Source organism: Ranitomeya variabilis, chromosome 5 (genome assembly GCF_051348905.1).
Source record: "Ranitomeya variabilis isolate aRanVar5 chromosome 5, aRanVar5.hap1, whole genome shotgun sequence".
In the NCBI taxonomy this organism is placed as follows: Eukaryota; Metazoa; Chordata; class Amphibia; order Anura; family Dendrobatidae; genus Ranitomeya; species Ranitomeya variabilis.
Window position 1 is genome coordinate 415144437 of NC_135236.1, and position 13129 is coordinate 415157565.

Consider the following 13129-nt stretch of genomic DNA (forward strand, 5'->3'; position numbering starts at 1 on the left):
AAACACCAGGGAGCGGCAGACACCGTTAATAGGCCCTAACCACCAATTTTTTAAAAAACAGCACTTAATGAGAGTCAGAAGGTTGAAGCTCAGCTTTATACAGTTGAGGACAAACACCAGGGAGCGGCAGACACCGTTAGTAGGCCCTAACCACCAATTTTTTAAAAAACAGCACTTAATGAGAGCCAGAAGGTTGAAGCTCAGCTTTATACAGTTGAGGACAAACACCAGGGAGCGGCAGACACCGTTAGTAGGCCGTAACCAAAGTTGAAGGCCAAATGAAGTTTAATATCTGATACTATAGGCCGAAAGCCAGAAGGTTGAAGCTCAGCTTTATACAGTTGAGGACAAACACCAGGGAGCGGCAGACAGAGTTATTAGGCCCCAACCACCAATTTTTTTTAAAAAAGCACTTAAGGAGAGCCAGAAGGTTGAAGCTCAGCTTTATACAGTTGAGGACAAACGCCAGGGAGCCAAAAGTTATGATGGTTAGCACTCAACTGGGGTGAGGATGACGGTGCTAGTGAAGGGAACTAATCGCTCCAAAGTCACTGAATATAAGGATCACTGCACACGTACAGGAGAGTATGCTTACAAGTGGAAGTTTATTTATAGTGGTTATGAAGTCAAGCGACTGGTAAATTAACGTTTCGGCTAATACATAGCCTTGGTCACAACGTCGCTGCAAAAGACATAAAAATACAACTATTTACCAAATAATATTTACAATGACAAGTACAATCATGTTCTGTACACTATATACATAGTTCATAGGTGATAATCATGTACAGAGAGATGGCTCTGTAGGACTGTGTAACGAAGTATACTAGGATTAGAATGGTTTATAACCAAGGGTTGTATATAAAACAAGGGAGTCAAAGAAGGGGTTCCATATTTGGACGGATAGATTTACATCGAATAGTGTATGCAACAAAAAATCTTGATGTATATTAGAAATTCATGGGGGGTTCTATTATCAAAATAGATGACGTCAATTTCTAAAGGTGCATAAAAAAATCAAAGGAGAGGGGAGGCCCACCTAGTATGCAGAATAAAGTCTCCGTTCAGGGTTTAACAGGTGCTGGAAACAGGTTATATCCTAGTAGAATGGAGGATAAAAGCATAGGGATGAGTGTAACTGCTAATGTTAGGATATCAAGAGATATGCTGTAGATTATTACCATGTAGTTTCCATGGAAACCCAAGTGGTTAGGGCTGAAGGATTGCTCCTTGGAATCAGTGCAGTGGATGGCTGTCGCGGTCGCGTACCAAGAGCCTGTTGGGAAGTATAGTACTAAGGATGTGTCATGGTAATACCGTGCTCTAATTATAAAGACGCGGAAGGCACCTGACCTGTAGAACTATATGGTACTGGAAATATGGTATGGAATCCAAGATTTAACAGTGATTTCAATGGTACTCCTAACGGTTGCGACGCCCCTGCGTGTGTCACTACCAAAAAGTGAGACAATGTGAGATCTGCATTACTGAGTAACCGGTAAGAGGTCAGTAGAATGTAGGAATACTTATCTGGTGAATCAGACATACGTCCACGAAATGACATGTCAGTGTACTGCTGACATAGTGATGCCGCCCTCTGGGTTAAGCCTGACGTCCTGCGGCGTCCTGGACTAACAATTTTGATGCATTATTGGTGTACACTAAGATGATTATTCTGCCATATATGTAGGTGATTAACTACACAATTCCACATGATGCTATAAAGCTGCTAATTTTTTCCACTGATTAGCATTTTAATCATCTACCATTATCCACATGCAACATTGTGCATCCAATTAGTATGCAGGCTCCATTCGGCACCTATTTGCCACCACACCTGTCTTCTCTCATTCCATTATGCGCAACATCTTTATGCGGCACCCCTGATACGATATGTCATGGTCCCGTCCAACCTTTTGCCCACACATACGCATGCGCCCTCCTTGTATACGTCAGACCATCATCCTGCCCTGCAACCGTACATGCGCACGCGCAGAGTCGACTAGCGCCCTTCCCGGAGATAGAACGCTATTCCTTCCCATTGCGCATGCGCCGGCGTTCACAACACTTCCGGTCGCATGCCCCACTGGCGCTCTATAACTGAACACCAGACATGGAGGTATTACCACGCCACCCATACCCTAGGACACGGGAGTGCCAGCACCGGACCCACTCGGGAGCTCTGACGCAAGCGCCAACACTTATCTAGACACGGCGGTGTCAGGACCCCATACCTTGCCGCAGGACGTCAGGCTTAACCCAGAGGGCGGCATCACTATGTCAGCAGTACACTGACATGTCATTTCGTGGACGTATGTCTGATTCACCAGATAAGTATTCCTACATTCTACTGACCTCTTACCGGTTACTCAGTAATGCAGATCTCACATTGTCTCACTTTTTGGTAGTGACACACGCAGGGGCGTCGCAACCTTAGGAGTACCATTGAAATCACTGTTAAATCTTGGATTCCATACCATATTTCCTGTACCATATAGTTCTACAGGTCAGGTGCCTTCCGCGTCTTTATAATTAGAGCACGGTATTACCATGACACATCCTTAGTACTATACTTCCCAACAGGCTCTTGGTACGCGACCGCGACAGCCATCCACTGCACTGATTCCAAGGAGCAATCCTTCAGCCCTAACCACTTGGGTTTCCATGGAAACTACATGGTAATAATCTACAGCATATCTCTTGATATCCTAACATTAGCAGTTACACTCATCCCTATGCTTTTATCCTCCATTCTACTAGGATATAACCTGTTTCCAGCACCTGTTAAACCCTGAACGGAGACTTTATTCTGCATACTAGGTGGGCCTCCCCTCTCCTTTGATTTTTTATGCACCTTTAGAAATTGACGTCATCTATTTTGATAATAGAACCCCCCATGAATTTCTAATATACATCAAGATTTTTTGTTGCATACACTATTCGATGTAAATCTATCCGTCCAAATATGGAACCCCTTCTTTGACTCCCTTGTTTTATATACAACCCTTGGTTATAAACCATTCTAATCCTAGTATACTTCGTTACACAGTCCTACAGAGCCATCTCTCTGTACATGATTATCACCTATGAACTATGTATATAGTGTACAGAACATGATTGTACTTGTCATTGTAAATATTATTTGGTAAATAGTTGTATTTTTATGTCTTTTGCAGCGACGTTGTGACCAAGGCTATGTATTAGCCGAAACGTTAATTTACCAGTCGCTTGACTTCATAACCACTATAAATAAACTTCCACTTGTAAGCATACTCTCCTGTACGTGTGCAGTGATCCTTATATTCAAACGCCAGGGAGCGGCAGACACCATTAGTAGGCCGCAACCAAAGTTGAAGGCCAAATGCTGTTTAATATCTGATACTGTAGGCCGAAAGCCAGAAGGTTGAAGCTCAGCTTTATACAGTTGAGGACAAACAACAGGGAGCGGCAAACAGAGGTATTAGGCCCCAAACACCAATTTAAAAAAAAATAAATAAAAATGAGAGCCAGAAGGTTGAAGCTCAGATTTATTCAGTTGAGGAGAACACCAGTGAGCGGCAAACAGAGGTATTAGGCACCTAACACCAATTTTTTTGAAAAAAACACTTAATGAGAGCCAGAAGGTTGAAGCTCAGCTTTATACAGTTGAGGACAAACACCAGGGAGCGGCAGACACCGTTAGTAGGCCGTAACCAAAGTTGAAGGCCAAATGCAGTTTAATATCTGATACTATAGGCCGAATGCCAGAAGGTTGAAGCTCAGCTTTATACAGTTGAGGACAAACAACAGGGAGCGGCAAACAGAGGTATTAGGCCCCAAACACCAATTTTTTTTAAAAAAAGCACTTAATGAGAGCCAGAAGGTTGAAGCTCAGCTTTATACAGTTGAGGACAAACACCAGGGAGCGGCAGACACCGTTAGTAGGCCGCAACCAAAGTTGAAGGCCAAATGCTGTTTAATATCTGATACTATAGGCCGAAAGCCAGAAGGTTGAAGCTCAGCTTTATACAGTTGAGGACAAACAACAGTGAGCGGCAAACAGAGGTATTAGGCCCCAAACACCATTTTTTTTTAAAAAAAGCACTTAATGAGAGCCAGAAGGTTGAAGCTCAGATTTATTCAGTTGAGGAGAACACCAGGGAGCGGCAAACAGAGGTATTAGGCCCCAAACACCAATTTGTTTTTTTAAAAAAGCACTTAATGAGAGCCAGAAGGTTGAAGCTCAGCTTTATACAGTTGAGGACAAACAACAGTGAGCGGCAAACAGAGGTATTAGGCCCCAAACACCAATTTTTTTTTAAAAAAGCACTTAATGAGAGCCAGAAGGTTGAAGCTCAGCTTTATACAGTTGAGGAGAAACACCAGAGAGCGGCAGACACCGTTAGTAGGCCGTAACCAAAGTTGAAGGCCAAATGCAGTTTAATATCTGATACTATAGGCCGAAAGCCAGAAGGTTGAAGCTCAGCTTTATACAGTTGAGGACAAACAACAGTGAGCGGCAAACAGAGGTATTAGGCCCCAAACACCAATTTTTTTTAAAAAAAAAGCACTTAATGAGAGCCAGAAGGTTAAAGCTCAGATTTAGACAGTGGAGGACAATTTGAATTAGGGACTGCAGACAGACTTAGTAGGCTGTCCCCTGTGGACCATGCATCCACCACATTAACCCATTGCGCCGTAATGGACACGTAACCTTCCGTGGCCATGCCTACAGGTCCATGCGTCTGTTGTCAGGTGCACCTTTGTACTCACAGATTGCCAGAGTGCATGGACAATGCGGTCTTTTACATGCTGGTGGAGGGTTGGGATGGCTTTTCTCGCAAAAGAAGTGTCGACTGGTTAGCTTGTAGCATGGTACAGCGTAGTCCATAATGGCTTTATTAATATTAAATAAAATATATAAATAGGCTCTATGAACTTTTAAATAGGTTCCAGGGGTGCACGGGCAGCATTGGTGTGGTCAGCGGAGGAGGATTGCAAGGAGGGCCCGCAGACAGGCTAATGAAGGCCTAAAATAACAAAAAATAGGCTCAAGGCAGTTTTAAATCGGTTACATGGATACACAGGCAGCATTGTGGTCAGTGGAGGAGTATTGCAAGGAGGGACCGCAGACAGGCTAACGAAGGCCTAAAATAACAAAAAATAGGCTCAAGGCAGTTTTAAATCGGTTACATGGATACACAGGCAGCATTGTGGTCAGTGGAGGAGTATTGCAAGGAGGGACCGCAGACAGGCTAACGAAGGCCTAAAATAACAAAAAATAGGCTCAAGGCAGTTTTAAATCGGTTACATGGATACACAGGCAGCATTGTGGTCAGTGGAGGAGTATTGCAAGGAGGGACCGCAGACAGGCTAACAAAGGCCTAAAATAACAAAAAATAGGCTCAAGGCAGTTTTAAATCGGTTACATGGATACACAGGCAGCATTGTGGTCAGTGGAGGAGTACTGCAAGGAGGGACCGCAGACAGGCTAACGAAGGCCTAAAATAACAAAAAATAGGCTCAAGGCAGTTTTAAATCGGTTACATGGATACACAGGCAGCATTGTGGTCAGTGGAGGAGTATTGCAAGGAGGGACCGCAGACAGGCTAACGAAGGCCTAAAATAACAAAAAATAGGCTCAAGGCAGTTTTAAATCGGTTACATGGATACACAGGCAGCATTGTGGTCAGTGGAGGAGTATTGCAAGGAGGGACCGCAGACAGGCTAACAAAGGCCTAAAATAACAAAAAATAGGCTCAAGACAGTTTTAAATCGGTTACATGGATACACAGGCAGCATTGTGGTCAGCGGAGAAGGATTGCAAGGAGTGTCTGACACAGTTAGTACTCACAAAAAATAAATAGATGTTAATGTCTCGCAAAACAACAAAAAAAAAAGTGTGGCATACTTAGGTACAGGGGTGGGCTCATCTGCTGAGTTTCTGACAAAGTAATTTGGCAGTAAGTATTTACTGGAGTCAATATAGGACACTGACCCAGACTACTTTAACTAGCATCATAGATGTCAACAAATTGGTATTGTCAGTGCCAGGCATTGAATCATGTCAGCGCATAGACTAAACATTGGTGGAGCTGTGCGAGATAATTTTGCACGTGGTAGAGCACAGTTTGAGCTGGGGGGGGAACTCTCTTGTGGCCGGCGGTACCGTCCCAGGGCCCCTCATGTTACAACGGTGTGTCTGACGTTGGGTGCGCACCACCACCGCCAGAGACACTTCATTGTACTATGAGGGACCCAGTGGCAGTGCCGTCGACCAAAAGCGGGCACACCCACCTCTTCAGACAAACAGCACTGTAACGGGTGCTTGCGCCAAGTGGCAAGACCACGGCCCCGTGGGGGGAATTTTCCCATTGAGGGAGGTGTAAACATGTCGTATGCTGGACAAACAGCTGCTGCAAATTAAGAGATTGGAACACTCAGTAAGACCAGTCCACAAGCAAGACCTTTTTATAGGAAAGCTAGGTGTCAGCCGGGAAAGGTGGGGCAAAATAATTTGAAATCCAGGAGTGGTTCATTTTAATGAAGGTGAGATCATCCACATTTTGGGTAGCCAGACGAGTCCTTTTTTCGGTTAATATTGAACCAGCAGCACTGAATACTCTTCTGATAGCACACTAGCTGCTGGGCAAGCAAGCTCCTGCAATGCATATTCTGCCAATTCAGGCCAGGTGTCTAATTTGGATGCCCAGTAATCAAATGGGAATGACGGTTGAGGGAGAACATCAATAAGGGATGAAAAATAGTTAGTAACCATACTGGACAAATGTTGTCTCCTGTCACTTTGAATAGATGCTGCAGTACCTGTCCTGTCTGTGGTCATTGCGAAATCACTCCACAACCTGGTCAGAAAACCCCTCTGTCCAACGCCACTTCTGATCTGTGCACCTCTAACACCTCTGCCCTGTAGCCCCCTGCAGCTTGTGTGAGAACCATCACCGGCGCTGTGTGCTGGGAATGCCTGAATCAAACCATCTACAAGAGTAGCTTGTTTGGTTGCTAATATTTGTTCGAGGTTCTCATGTGGCATAATATTTTGCAATTTGCCTTTATAGCGAGGGTCAAGGATGCAGGCCAACCAGTAATCGTCATCGCTCATCATTTTAATAATGCGTGGGTCCCGTTTGAGGATACGTAAGGCATAATCCGCCATGTGGGCCAAAGTTCCAGTTGTCAAATCTGCGGTTGTGCTGGTTTGAGGGGCAGTTACAGGCAAATCTACGTCACTTGTCTCCCTTAAAAAAACAGAACCCGGCCTTGCAACGCCACTAATTTCCGTTGGCCCAGCAGAAGCTTCCTCATTAAAAAAGTACTCATCCCCATCATCCTCCTCGTCCTCCTCCTCCTCTTCGCCCGCTACCGCGTCCTCTACACGGTCCTGACCAGACAATGGCTGACTGTCATCAAGGCTTTCCTCTTCCTCGGCTGCAGACGCCTGCTCCTTTATGTGCGTCAAACTTTGCATCAGCAGACGCATTAGGGGGATGCTCATGCTTATTATGGCGTTGTCTGCACTAACCAGCCGTGTGCATTCCTCAAAACACTGAAGGACTTGACACAGGTCTTGTAGCTTCGACCACTGCACACCTGACAACTCCATGTCTGCCATCCAACTGCCTGCCCGTGTATCCTCTCACAAATACATAACAGCACGCCTCTGTTCGCACACTCTCTGAAGCATGTGCAGTGTGGAGTTCCACCTTGTTGCAACGTCGATGATTAGGCGATGCTGAGGAAGGTTCAAAGAACGCTGATAGTTCTGCATACGGCTGGAGTGTACGGGCGAACGGCGGATATGCGAGCAAAGTCTGCGCACTTTGAGGAGCAGGTCGGGTATCCCCGGATAACTTTTCAGGAAGCACTGCACCACCAGATTTAAGGTGTGAGCCAGGCAAGGAATGTGTTTCAGTTGGGAAAGGGCTATAGCAGCCATGAAATTCCTTCCGTTATCACTCACTACCTCGCCTGCCTCAAGATGTACAGTGCCCAGCCATAACTGAGTATCGGAATTCCGATACCTGCAAGTATCGTCCGATACCCGATACTTGCGGTATCGGAATGCTCAACACTAGTCGCCCAAACACTTCATTGCCAATACAGCCTGCTGACGCTTGCCACTAGCTGTCCCATAATGGCACACCTGGTGTGCAACAGTGGCAGCTGCGGATGGAGTGGATGTGCGACTGCGGTCTGTGGACGAGCTCTCGCTTCTGCAGGAGGAGGAAGAGGAGGAGGGGGGGCGAACGCCTACAGCCAACTCTTTCCTTGACCGTGGGCTAGGCAGAACTGTCCCAATATTGCTGTCCCTGTGGACCCTGCATCCACCACATTCACCCAGTGTGCTGTGATGGACACGTAACGTCCCTGGCCATGCCTACTGGTCCATGCATCTGTTGTCAGGTGCACCTTTGTAGTCACAGCCTGCCTGAGTGCATGGACGATGCGGTCTTTAACATGCTGTTGGAGGGCTGGGATGGCTTTTCTAGAAAAGAAGTGCCGACTGGGTAGCTCGTAGCGTGGTACAGCGTAGTCCATCAGCGCTTTGAAAGCTTCGCTTTCAACTAACCGGTAGGGCATCATCTCTAATGAGATTAGTCTAGCAATGTGGGCATTCAAACCCTGTGTACGCGGATGTGAGGATGAGTACTTCCTTTTCCTAACAAGAGTTTCATGTAGGGTGAGCTGGACTGGAGAGCTGGAGATCGTGGAACTAGCGGTGGTGCCGGTGGACATGGGTGACTGAGATAGGGTTGGAGATGGTATTCTTGCCGGTGCCCTACATGCAGTGTTTCCTACTACTAAACTGGTGATTCCCTGACTGCTTTGGCCTGGCGACAAAAGCTGCACAGATACTGCAGGTGGCGCGGGAAATGGTGGGCTTACAGGGAGGGAAGGGATGTAGCGTTGCTGACTAGCTTCATTGGCCGAGGGTGCTGCATCCTTTAGGGACGTTTGGTAGTTAGTCCAGGCTTGCAAATGCATGGTGGATAAATGTCTATGCATGCAACTTGTATTTAGACTTTTAAGATTCTGACCTCTGCTTAAGGTAGTTGAACATTTTTGACAGATGACTTTGCGCTGATCATTTGGATGTTGTTTAAAAAAATGCCAGACTGCACTCTTTCTACTATTCGGATACCTTTTCAGGCATTGCAGACTGAGCTTCTTTAACCGGATGGCCACGCTGTCCTCCAACTGGTTTTGGTTTTGCCACGCGTTTTTGGCCAGATACGGGCCCGGCAGATGGAACCTGTTGTGATGTTGATGCCTGCTGTGGCTCCTCCTCCTCCGCTTCAGAACTACTGCCGCCTGCACCCTGTTCCCCCAATGGCTGCCAATCAGGGTCAACAACTGGGTCATCTATGACCTCCTCTTCTATGTCGTGTGCAACTTCGTCTGTGTCACCGTTAGTGTTGAGCGATACCTTCCGATATCGGAAAGTATCGGTATCGGAAAGTATCGGCCGATACCGTCAAAGTATCGGATCTAATCCGATACCGATACCTGATCCCAATGCAAGTCAATGGGACGAAAATATCGGAATTAAAATAAACCCTTTCTTTCCTTGTAGGTTAATTCTACATGAAGGAAAACAACTAAGAATAATGTAGGATGTATTGGGGGAGGTGGCGGAGACATTTAAGGCACAGAGGTTTAGCCAAAACAAATAGAATAGCAGGTTTTTTTGGGTTTTTTTATGACGTTCGGCGTTAGAAAGATTTTGACTATGTTTTTTTTTTTTTTTTTTTTTTTTTCAGATATTGATGTTTCACTACTTCCACGTCCTTCACCTTCTTTTTTACTTCTCCCACTTTCTTCTTCATTATCCTCATCATCAGCTTCTTTGACATCAACTATTTTCACCTTATTCATCTTCTTCTTCTTCTACCTATATTTTTTTTTTTTACATTGTTCATATTCTTTTTATTTAACTATTATCTTTTTCATATTCAACTTCTTCATCATATTCTTATTTGTGACAGGCATTCCCGTAGTTGTTATCTATAAAAGTTTGAAGATTACACCTTCCGTTCTGCCTGTCACAAAAGAGTTACATTTGTCCGCGTTCAGTTTGGCCTGCAGCATCAGGCTTTATCCAGGGGCACCACGAGGAGGAACGGACTCACCCCCATACACTGCTTAATCTTCTTCTGCTTATAATTTAGATAATATCTTTTGCTCTGATATTTAGTCTTATGCTTAATGTTCTTCTGCTCTTTGTTCTGCAGCCTCTTGTTCTTCTGCTTCTCGGTCTCCCATGTCGTCGTCGTCTCCAGGGTCGTCGTCTCCAGGGTCGTCGTCTCCGGGGTCGTCGTCATCGGGGTGGTCTTCAGGGTCATCGTCTCCAGGGTCGTTGTCATCTCAGTGGTCGTCATCTCTGGTGTCGTCGTCATCTTAGGGGTGGTCTTCCGGGTCGTCGTCTTTAGGGCCTTGAATTTGGAAATGTAGCAGAAGGTACAAGAAGGCTGAGAAAATGCCGAGAAACAGCTGATGGAACTGGAACTCGGATGGCTACCCGAAGGTCCAAGAGCCAATGGAACTACCGAGGACCAGCTGACGTTACTGGAACCCGGTTACTAAGCAGGAGGTACCCGTGCCTGAAAGCACTACCAAGGACCACCTGACGTTGGTGAAACTCAGATACCCAGAGGGAGGCACCTAAGCCAAAGGCTCTGCCCGGAACCAGCTGACGGTACTGGAACCAGGATGGGGAGCAGAAGGTACAAGAGCAAAAGACACTGCCGAGAACCAGCTGACGGTACTGGAACCCGGATGGGTAGCCGAAGGTCCAAGAGCCAATGGAACTACCGAGGACCAGCTGACGTTACTGGAACCCGGTTACTAAGCAGGAGGTACCCGTGCCTGAAAGCACTACCAAGGACCACCTGACGTTGGTGGAACTCGGATACCCAGAGGGAGGCACCTAAGCCAAAGGCTCTGCCCGGAACCAGCTGACGGTGCTGGAACCAGGATGGGGACCTATTCAAGCTTGTCTTCCTAGAGCCCCAACTAGCGGTGTTGGAGCAAAGGGTCAGCAGGGGGAGAAGAGTGTAGGCCGAAGCCTGCACTGGAGGCATTTGTAGGTCTGTTGTGTCTGCGTGGCTGTTGCAGGACACGTTGCCGGCTACACAGCAGGGGAACAGCTGGCGGTGCTGAACCCCACTGACTCATTGGCTGGTGTTTTTCTCTGTGCAGCTAGCAGTACCGGGCCCCAACTGGCGGTGTTAGAGCCCAGGCTCTGCAGGGGGAGCAGAGTGTAGGCCGAAGCCTAATTGAACCAATTTTAAAGGTAACCTTTAACCCCCCCTCAGGGGTTACAAACTAGAAGAGCCACACCTTATGCAGCAGTAGTGCTGCACAAGTCAAAGGTTGCTCTTTTAATTTTTCTCCTTGCACACGCTGAATGAAACACGTATAACATTTAGCCCTTTATACAGTCAAACTGTGTTGGAGGCGAGAGTTCCCTTCGTAATGAGACGCAGCACAGATGTCAAAAATCCCACCTTGTTGCTGGGTGCAGCCTCCTGAGCGTTGTTATTTGCTGTACAGGAGTCTGCGCTGTCGTGTTATCCCTTGGCCTTGCGCTGTTAGCGCTGCCCATCTCCTGACATCATTTAATGTCGGCCGGTGCGGTTCGCGATGACCATGAATCCCAGCCCCGTAGTGCCTTTACATTGTTTCACACTGCGGGGCTGGGATTCATGGCCTGGCGCAGTACATATGTTCGCCTCTCGCTCGGGTCCTTACACCTGCTACAGACTGTGCGGCGTCAGCTGATCCCTTATCACATGCCACGGCCATGAAGCCGCACAGTCTGAAGAAGACGGAAGGAGATGAGTGACAACAGGCGAAGATATGCACTGCTCATGCCCGTCAATCACACCCTCGCAGTCAAAATAAATAAGACACCGAGGGGCGTTGTGTCGGGCAGGGCGGCCGCAGAGGCGCAGCCAGCCAAACAATGATGTCAGAAGAAGGGCTGTGCTACCAAGGGGGTTGTTGCGTGTCATTACAAAGTAAAGTCACACCTCAGGGACGTTTTAATGGTCACACAGAGGACACATTTTAGGCGTGTTTTCAGTTCCACATGTGCGAGGAGAATAAGTTTATGAGCTACCCTGCACACATGCAGCATTACTGCTGTACAAGGTGGCTGTAAAACATACAAACGCCTGGGGGAGGGGGGACAGGTTCCCTTCAATTTCAGTTCTTGTGTCTGCGTGGCTGTTGCAGGACACGTTGCCGGCTGCTCAGCAGGGGAACAGCTGGCGGTGCTGAACCCCACTGACACATTGGCTGGTGTTTTTCTCTGTGCAGCTAGCAGTACCGGGCACCAACTGGCGGTGTTAGAGCCCAGGGTCAGCAGGAGGAGGAGAGGGAGCAGAGTGTAGGCCGAAGCCTGCACTGGCGGCAGCTTTGTGTCTGCGTGGCTGTTGCAGGACACGATGCCGGCTACACAGCAGGGGAACAGCTGGCGGTGCTGAACCCCACTGACACATTGGCTGGTGTTTTGCTCTGTGCAGCCAGCACTTCGGGGCACCAACTGGCGGTGTTAGAGCCCAGGATCTGCAGGGGGAGCAGAGTGTAGGCCGAAGCCTAATTGAACCAATTTTAAAGGTAACCTTTAACCCCCCCTCAGGTGTTACAAAGTAGAAGAGCCACGCCTTATGCAGCAGTAGTGCTGCACAAGTCAAAGGTTGCTCTTTTAATTTTGTTCCTTGCACAAGCTGAATGAAACACGTATAACATTTTGGCCCTTATACAGTCAATCTGTCTTGGAGGCGGGAGTTCCCTTCGTAATGAGACACAGCACAGCTGGCAAAAACACCACCTTGGTGTGTGGCATGGCCTCCTGAGCATCGCATTTTGATGTACAGGAGTCTGCGTTGTTGCGTTATCCCTTGGCCATGCGCTGCCCATCTTCTGACATCATTTCATGTCGGCTAGTGCGGTTCGCGATGCCCATGAATCCCAGCCCCGCAGTGTCTTTACAGTGTTTCACACTGCGGGGCTGGGATTCATGTCCTGGCGCAGTACATAGGTTCGCCTCTCGCTCGTGTCCTTACACCTGCTACAGACTGTGCGGCATCAGCTGATCCCTTATCGCATGCCACGGCCATGAAGCCGC